Source organism: Cupressus sempervirens, chromosome 6 (assembly GCF_028749045.1).
Source record: "Cupressus sempervirens isolate cs-2001-9-10 chromosome 6, ASM2874904v1, whole genome shotgun sequence".
Classification (NCBI taxonomy): domain Eukaryota; kingdom Viridiplantae; phylum Streptophyta; class Pinopsida; order Cupressales; family Cupressaceae; genus Cupressus; species Cupressus sempervirens.
In genome coordinates, this window is record NC_143123.1 from 657,180,264 (window position 1) to 657,190,043 (window position 9,780).

General features: G+C 32.0%; 1 pseudogene; it reads right to left on the reverse strand.

The window, feature by feature from the left end:
- Positions 1 to 6,826: 6,826 nt before the first annotated feature.
- LOC149553910 (UDP-glucose 6-dehydrogenase 4-like) lies at positions 6,827 to 8,247 on the reverse strand (annotated as a pseudogene).
- Positions 8,248 to 9,780: the final 1,533 nt, after the last annotated feature.

Sequence of the window (9,780 nt, forward strand, 5' to 3'; positions counted from 1 at the left end):
CTTTTCCTAGCTAAGAAAGAAACATGGATAGTAAAAAAACCAAAAATAGAAGACTCTAGAAAGGAAAAACTTGTTGAAACTAAAAGAATTACCATACCCCTAATGCCAAAGTCAAATGAAATCCTATGATGAAATAGTAAAAAAGGGTCAAAAACAAAGTACACATAACTAACTTGCAACTTTTCAAATTAAAGTGGATCTAAAGTATTGGCCATCAATCATGCACTCTAGCATTGTAAAAATCTTCAATAAGCTCCATTATTTTATCTAGAAAGAATGTTATACCAAAATAATATCAACTTACTCTATGAAAACTTCACAAACCATTACATTAAAAATGATAGTCAAACTTACCAAATTAAGAAGAGAGATTTCTAATAGTGATGGTAATGAGAATTTTCTATTGGAGAAGCTTGATGTTGCTTTTTGTGTCATATTGGCCCTCCTCAATTTTTCTATCTATAGCACAACAATGTAGTCTATAATTTTTTCCAAAACTATTCCATTTTCTTAGGTAGAGGAAAATAATGAAGGCTAAGAAATGCTTGCTAGGCTCTAACAAGGTTTTGATAACTTTTTTTGGGAACCCATGGAGGTTTGAGAACTCTATCAAATTTCTAATAAGCATTAAAATGAATGTATAATTTAGCTTAGCCATCATAATAATCTGAAATGGCATAGTTTAGACTATTACTAATTCTCTTCTCATCTTTTGGAGTTATACACTTTCAAGTACTTCTCTAATTAGCAACTTGGGCTGCATGGCTTCATTCCATTTATTAGAGACAATACTATCATTGTTGCCAGAATACATAATCAAACTAGTATAGAAATTTAGAGGTAGATTTAATTCCTTAAAGTCACTTCTAAGAATCCCATCATTAAAATTTTTCAATCCTATTTTTGATGAACCATAACACTGGGCTATCTAATAAATATATTTAATTAAAATGACAACCTTATAGGAATCAATTAAACATATCTCAATAATACACCCAATTAGCAACAATGATTGAAGTGCATCAAAATTGAAATCTGACTACATAGGAGTGAACTTGATAATGGAAGATGAAGCCTAAATGCATGACTTAATAAAAGTAGAGCCCCCCCAAATGAATCTTTTAGCCAAAAATAACATCTCAAAGTGTCATATGGCTCTTCTAAACCCTCTAAGATCACTAGAAACATCAAATTACCCCTATGGTCAAGTTGAAATAAACTCAAAAATTCAAAAACTACACTGCTAGAGAACCTAAAAATGGGGAAATTATATTGAAGCTATACGAATCCATAGTATAAGCTACACTAGTAGATGAAACATAATATCAGGCTTTCAAGCCAATTATCCCTTACAATTTTAATGTTGTTTGATATATTGGGTGTTATTTGGATGTAAATGTGGTAGAATGAGGTAACTTTAATGGTGTTTTGAACCTGTAGTGATGTTATTCTAGATCTATAATGTGATACTCAGTTGTATGGACTTTCTCATCCTTCAATTTACATACAAGATTAGTCTATCCTCAAAACATAAAATTTTAAGGTGATTATAGATATGGTTTTGAGTTTGACTTCAAATTTCAATCCATCAGATATGGCTTTTGGCTTTTCAAAGCTTTATGGTTATGATTGATAAGCTAGTGTAGACATGTAACTCACTATTTCTTTGATTATTGGTGAGTTACAAAGGTTGTTTGAATTATATGTTTCTATTACTATCATTTGGAAATCATCTATGATACTTAGTAGGAGTGATGAGTTTTTTAGCTAGACTAGACCTGCAAACTTCCTAACCTCCCACATCAACAATAATAGTTTAGATTGAGTTTACATATTTTTCATGATTACACCAGCTTATTAGTTTGTGGTACCTTCATTGTGATTATATTTTATATTTTGAAATAATGTATCAAAGTTGTGGGTTTCGATTTAAAGGTATCAAAGCTGGTTGGATATCTGATTGTGTTGACTACCTATCTTTGCACATTCCAAGTCATGTTTTATGCCATGTTAGCATTGGAATATTCAAAATGTCAATTTCTTTTATTAGATGTTGCATTAGTCTTGGTAAATGTTAGCTAAGTTTAAACTTATCATATATTCTTAATTTTGGATGACTTCAAAAATTTAAGCTTGGGCAGTTGCATTTAAAACTAACTTATTTATTCATATATCTTCTTTTAGTGCAATGGAAATTTTGAGGTAGCTTCCAATATTAGCTTTGGAACTTATTTGATTTATTAAGAGAAAATTCTACATTTTTATAGGACTATCTTTTTAGCCATTGCACTTTATGGAAGTCCTTTTTTCCTTAAATGTTGACTATTCTTGGAAAAAAAAGTTTCTTGGAAGGGAGTTGAGTAATCTTTTGAATGTTATGTTATTCTTTTATCAGAGCTAGAGTTTTGGTGAAGTACATAAATCCATTTGGGCATGGTGTGTTGTTCATTCTTTGGCATACTAATCTCAATATCTACATTCTTCCATTGTGTAAAGGTTGGGAGAGAATTAAAGACTTCCTTTGGTTTCTCTAAATGATCATCTTAAGAGTTGGAACCTTTCTTTTATTTCCATTCTACCTAAACAATACAGGTTATTGATAAGGTTGTCTACATTTATTGGATAAACAATAGAACACTATAATTTTGGGATTAATTGTCCACAACAACTACATATGACCTTGGTATAAATATTGGTAAAGATTTGGAAGCTCATTCTTGTGGTTTAATTGTCAACTTATCAAGTTGACTCACCACCTTTGTATTAGAAGATATTACAAATCAGTAGTAGTGTTGTATGTAAAAGAGTGGTGATTCATTATATTATACCATGGCAGCTTGTTTGGAGCAGCAAATATGTTGAAAACCCATTGGAGTGCAAAAGAATCATTTTGAAGAATAGGACCAAAGAGATATGGGAATTTGGAGAGACATTTATAATATACAGTAGGGAACTTAGAAAATGGTATAGCTTTGACATTTTAAATGATCTCTTTAATCATTGGGAAATGAACATCAATAGTTTGGAAAGACCTTGACGAGGTAAATAAGTATATAAGTTCTTTTGGTAGAGTTAATTGAGGTTGTTTAGAGTCATAGTTTGAGTGAGAATTGTATGCCTAATGGAATAGGCCTTAGTATTTGAATTATATGCTTAGATAAGAAAGTTAGAATCTCAAATTTTGGACTTAGAAAAAAAAGTATAGTAAAAGGTATTGGAGTTTACTTTTAGTATTGATAGATGAGTTCTTATCCTACATTTCAAGGTAGGCTATGAGATAGAGTAGTTTGTATGGGTGTTTTGATGTCTCTAATGTGTTTAGAACCTTATGAATCATGAAGGTATTGTATTGACAATGAGTTAATTCCTTTGGAAGCTTATATGGAGATGGTGTTGATAAAGATCCTGGAGGTGTTGTTTGGTGAGGTGTAAGGGAGTGGCATGTGATTTTGTGAAGGTATAGGTAGATAGAACTGGAATAGGTGCAAGTGGCACAAGGAATAGGCCATTCAACTTGTCTCTAACCTTATAGAATCGAAGGGGATAGCATATGTTATGCTTAAGTAGGCTTGGAAGAAATCTTTCCTAGTTTGAGATTTTTTTTTTTGTATTAAGAAACAAGTATCATCTCCACCATCCTTGCATCACAAACTCAACTCAACTAGTAAAACATTTCCTACCTTTTCACTACTCTTTCCTAAGGCCAAAAATTACCCTACCTCCATTTTGATAGGAATTAAGCTACCCTATAGCCCTCTTTTTTGTAGAAAATAGTAATCACTTTCATTAAAGATGCTTATCTAATTAAGAGCTTTAGAGATTTGGATGTTATATTTCTAAAAAAGGGAAGGCATTTAAGTAGTGTCACCATTGGAGAAAATTCTAAATAAGGATAAGAGGACATTGTCCTAAATTTTTGTAGGTGTTCTTGGCATAAGAATGGGTAAGATGTGTTTAAATCTCTATCACATTGTGTGGCCTTCATGGGTTTCTAGCAAAAAAAATGAGAAATGGAAATAAAATGAGGAATCATCCTCATGGATGTTGGTGAGATCACTTAGCTTGAAACATTAAAATGAAAGAGCCAAGTCCTATTAGAGAAGTGGAGGGGATGATGAAGATGGAAGATAGCATAGATTATTAGAGAGCATAGATACATTGTTTGTTCTATCACAACTCAAGGAGTAAGGGCCATATTGGTTTAGGTATGATGATTCTTACAAAGTAAAAAAAGAACTCTAAATAGATAATGAGAGAGGAGTCATTTGAGCTTGAAATGAAGGCTAATTACCATGTTGATACTAAGGATCTCAAGCTTGATAATGAGGAAAATAGGGAGCTTTGTAGAGAGGATGATAAAAAGGATTCTATTGGGCCTTGGGAAGAGGATCTTGCTTCCATGAAAAGTGAATTTCATGAAATTGAAGATCATGATGAGATTGAAAATGAGGGTATCAAATTTGAGGAAAAGAAAATTGTATCTGATGTTGAAGAGGAGAACCAAAGCTTGTCAATGGATGAGAGGAGAAGCAGGAGAGTTGCTGATAGCATTTTTGCATACTTTCCCTTTGAGATTTTTAGTACATGTGTGAAAGAAAGTGTAGCCTTGGTTAAGAATTCATTCAATCCTTACAAGGACTTTAGAGACTCCATGATGGAGATGATTTTGGCTAGCAGTATAGACTTTAGTAATTCTAATCTAGAGGAGCTCTTATATTGCTACTTTAGCTTGAATTCTCTTGAGCACCAAGATTTGATTAGACATGCATTTATGGACATTTGGCTTGAAATTTAGGTAGTTTAGGCCAAAGAGATACAAGGTAATAGAAAATAGTATTATAGTCAATATTTTTGTCTCTATACATAATAGAGTTCATATACTATTTTTTGCATAAATAAAGATAATAAGTGAGGCAAAATGTATGTCAATGTTTCATCATGATAAGGTATAGAAAAAATTGTGATATCTTGACACATAAATAAAGAAAAGAATCATTAGAAGAAACCTATAAAAGTGTTCCAATGCCAATTGCAAATTTCATTCACCCATCTTCACCTTCACTAGCTTTAGTAACTCCCAAATGCAATGGATAATCCCATCCTAGGACATTCATCTCTAAACAATCAAATGGTATGCCTAGACCATAATTACTAGGTTGCTTTCTTTCATTGGGAAGATAAAGTAATGGAAACCTAGCTTCTGACAAATGCGTCTAAATTCAAATATTGATTCCACCTATTTTAAGACAATGGACATTAGTATGTTGGAAAAATATAACTAACATTACTTATGAACATGATTTTTTTTTCTAGTAGAGTAAAATAAAATATACTTAAACATACAATCTATATGCCCAACATAATAAAATATAAATAACAAAATAACATACCATTCCCCTAGGAGAATCACCATAGTAACTCATGATCTGATAAAAAAGACTTCCATGGTTTGTGCCAATGTAGATCACCCTTCCAAGGAAGTTGCAAAATTGTTCCTTATGCATATGACATGTGAGTTCACCACTATCACTCCACATCATCACTACATCACAAGTTAGAAAATATTTGATGAAAAAAACTAGTTTTTTGAAATCATGTTTTATTGTTCACTCCTTCCTCTAGGATTTATATCACTCTTCCACCTAATAGTTCACAACTACACCTACTCTCCCAACTCTACTTAGGACCATTCTCTGTCCCCACTTATCCCATTCCAAAGCCACTATTGTCTTAAGCCTTCATCATTGCCTAACTTTGTTGTCAACATACCATAGTCCTATTAATTTAACACTTACATTTAGAATTCTCCATTATTCAAACCCTTGTCTTCTTTAAACTCTAACTTCCACACACATTAAGTCATCTTAGATATCCTTATGCCTTGCCCATACACATTCCTTCATTTCTAACATCCAATCCCTTAGTAAAAATTATAACTCTATTTTACTACATGACTAGTTTTCTTGATAGTTCACATGTTTTCTCTATTATTCTACAGTTGTGAATAGTACTAAAGAAATATGGAATGAAGAGAATTCTATTAGTTGTGAACCACTTTTTCATTGGAGAACTTCATAACAAAGTTTGAAATAGATATTGAAGAGATACCAAAGGCCAAATAGAGATCCCAACTATGAGGTCTTTGTAAGATTACCTTTTACATAATCATTAGTAGATGTATGGCCCCATCTTGTTGAGTTTCCCCTACTCTAACAAAAACATCTTTAAGGGGCCCATTCTTAAAGTTCTTAAGAGATAAACTTCGAATAGCACATGAACTTATTTTAGCCTCTTTTAATTGTTTAAGAAAAATACAAATAAGGATTTAGCCTTTGAAAGATAGCCATACCTGTACCCATCTTTGTTACCCATGTCCCCATGCAACATTGATTTTAGTCTATTTTTAGAAAGCTTTCTTTGTCCATTATTAGATCAGATGTATGGCCATGAGAAAACCAAAGTTGTAAATAGAATCAAAAAATTTTCTTCATGATAATAGTGTGATATAAAAATTGTTAAATGATTGCTAATAGTAATAAAATACCTTACTGATTGATGATACTCCTTTTCTAACTCTAAAAGGATGTCTATCACATCAGGATCTAACTTGATGGTTGAATCAACCTACATACATGAAAATTATAGATTTATATTAGAACAAATAAACAATTGAAATTAATTCCTATTTGATAATGAATAATTTCTTAGAATCATTCTTTTGTTTTGTTTTTTGTTAGTTAAAAATAGCAATTCATTGATCATTAAGCTCCATAATCAGAAGTAGCAGTCATAGTATAGATATGAATAGAGAAATAAAATGAATCTTCTATGCCATTTGGGTAAGATCTTTCAACCATGGATCTAGAGACTTGCCAATGGAATAAACAATGAAATCAATCTCCCTGAGCTTCTGTATGTCCACATAGTTCGACCAATCAAAAGTAAAAGCAGGTTTTTGCATACCATCATAGATCTTCTAGTAGTTTAGAATGTTAAATTCATCCCTTCTCATTAGAATGCACACTCCATGATCATCCCTTGTGGCTTCATAGGCATCCCAAACAACTTGAACTTCTTTCATAGTCAAAAGGCTCATTAAATGATCCCAAACAAATTTGTTCATGGAAAGGGGTCTCTAAATTTTCTCCTCTATTACTTGTGGGTCATAAATGCTAATATTTTCTTGGTCTTCAACAAGACTCCTGCATACATCAATTGCCAAATTATTAGCTATGCCCTTGTTGAATGAAAACCCAAGAATTGAAACCTTCTTCCCCACAAGTGTATTAAACATTGAGGAAATTACATTATTTACAAATCATCTTTTGTGATGATCATTTATCTTCATAACCTATTTCTAGTAGTTTGCTACCTTAATTGGCCCATTGCATTAACACATATAAACCAAGTTCAAAATGTCCTCCAGATTTGGACCACCAAAGCCAACACTGGCATTCAAATTTTTTATCCCAATTCTTGAATCCCTCCCAATGGAATTAGCAACCTCTATAACATCTTCCCCAACTACTTCACAGAGAGTAGAAATCATATTCACTGATGAAATCCTTTGAGAAAAAAGTGCATTTTTAGCAGTTTTGGAAATTTTTGTAGACCACAAATTTGTACTGATGATCTTTTTATGAGGAACCCAATTTGCGCACACTGCTCTCAAATTTCAATTACTTTCTACCCTTGAGGACTCTTTTTGCCTCCAATGACCACAAGTTCTAGATTGAAAAGATCCTAAACAACACTCCCTTGTACAACAAAATCTAGATTTGAAAGAGCCCAAAATTTTAATCCCTTCTAGTTATGCATGAGAACCTTTTCAATTATCAATGTTGTTTTCATGGGTATAGTGCCCTTTTCCACCATAATTTGGTTTGAGATTGAAACATTTGCAATCATTCTTCCAACACTTTCCCAATAGCTTAAATTTGTGGCTTTTCCAACCCCAAAACATCCAACTTTTATTTGGGTATTGACTGAAATGAATACAATGTCTACTTCAATAATATGCTTTTATAAATTAGTACTAAAAATGAGGTTTTCTCCCCTATAATTTCTTACAACCTCATGAAGCCCAGCCTCATAAATGGGCAATTGGTCACTATTCTAGGTAGCAATTCTGGCTACTAAAATATCTAAGATTACTACATCAATATGAGGACATTTTAGTGCAATGACAGTCATTGTTGGCCCCCCTACATATCTAGCTCCAAGCTAGGAGATTTTCACCATTCTTAACTCCTCTAACATTGCAAAAGAAAATAAATTTCTCATCTACTTCACAATATGGAGTTTATAATAATAGTTAATTTATCCAACATAAAACAAACAAATAGATGATCTTACAAACAGACAAATATTGGTATTTTATGTAGCTTATTGTTTGAGTGAGTAGTACAATCATCAAACAACACACATTGATGGTTCAATTCATAGATCCAAATTCAATATGTTTGGGAATTATAGTAAGACCATAAAGAAAATAAAGCAAAAAAATGAGAGAATAGGATGTACAAGGGAAGAAGATGAAAAATTGTAACAAAAACTAAAAGAAAGGATCAACTAGAATAATGGTTCAAAGTAGGGAAAAAATGAGAAGAGGAGAGGAGGGAGGAAGGATGTCTACAACCACATGAATGAAAACAAAAACCATCAACAACCCAAGAACATACTAGATTTTAACAACATACCTTAATAATCAAAGGATCATCAACAATCCAAGAACATACTAGATTTTAAATACATACCTTAATAATCAAAGGCTCCTTATCCCTTTGGCTCCTCCTATGTTGAAATCCTCATGCACCAATGCTTCCTCATACAAAACTGCTTACCAAAAAGAGGTATGTCATATGGGTGACTCTTATTGTGCCACAAAAGAATCTACTTTTAATTCATGATCTAAATTAAATGTAGTTAAAACTAGTATTAAATTAAATTCAATAATAAATAAATAGTGTGGTGTTAGTTCACCACAACTTACAAATTAAACATGAAAATCAAAGGTTCAAAATTCTAGTAGTTATAATTCAAACAAGAAAATACATAAACCATATTCTAGAATTTTGGATTCAAAATAACTATGCGTAACATCTACCCCAAGAATAATGGTTGACGCATCACTCACTAAAATGTAGTTCCAGCTAAGAGCAGCCAAAAGAACATTTTTTCTTCCATCCATCAGAGAGTTAGGCCTAGTTAGCTTTAAATTGAAAAATGAATGATTGCAAGAATAATAACAATCAAAGCACTGAAAGAGTTACTAATAAGAAATAATTGATAAAAAGAGAGTGATACTACCCATTGTTCCAAATTGTGTAACTTACAACCACCCAAATTTCTATTTGGCATCCAAGACTGCAATTTAAAGCATATGACTTTTTGTTTTCTCAAGTTATAGTTTACCTATAGAAGTTTTATTGCAATATCTAAAAATATAGAAAATAGAAAAAACACACAATATCACTGACTTAGCTTCATATAATGAAAGTGTAAGAAAAATTATTTCCTTAGAAAATTAGTAGCCTCAAACTCTTGGGGAATTTTTGGTTAGGAAACACTGAGGTGTCTGGAGATATGCTCTAAGAAACTATTGGTTCTAAAAATTATAACAATTCCACTCTACATGCATAGAATAGTATGCACATTCGCTACCTAAGATTTATGAATGAAAGAAACAAGTGAAGGGGGTCGATGAGCCATAAATTATGGTTCAAGATGGAGTTAGTAATCTGCACATCATTTGATTTGAAGCCATTAATAACTTATGTA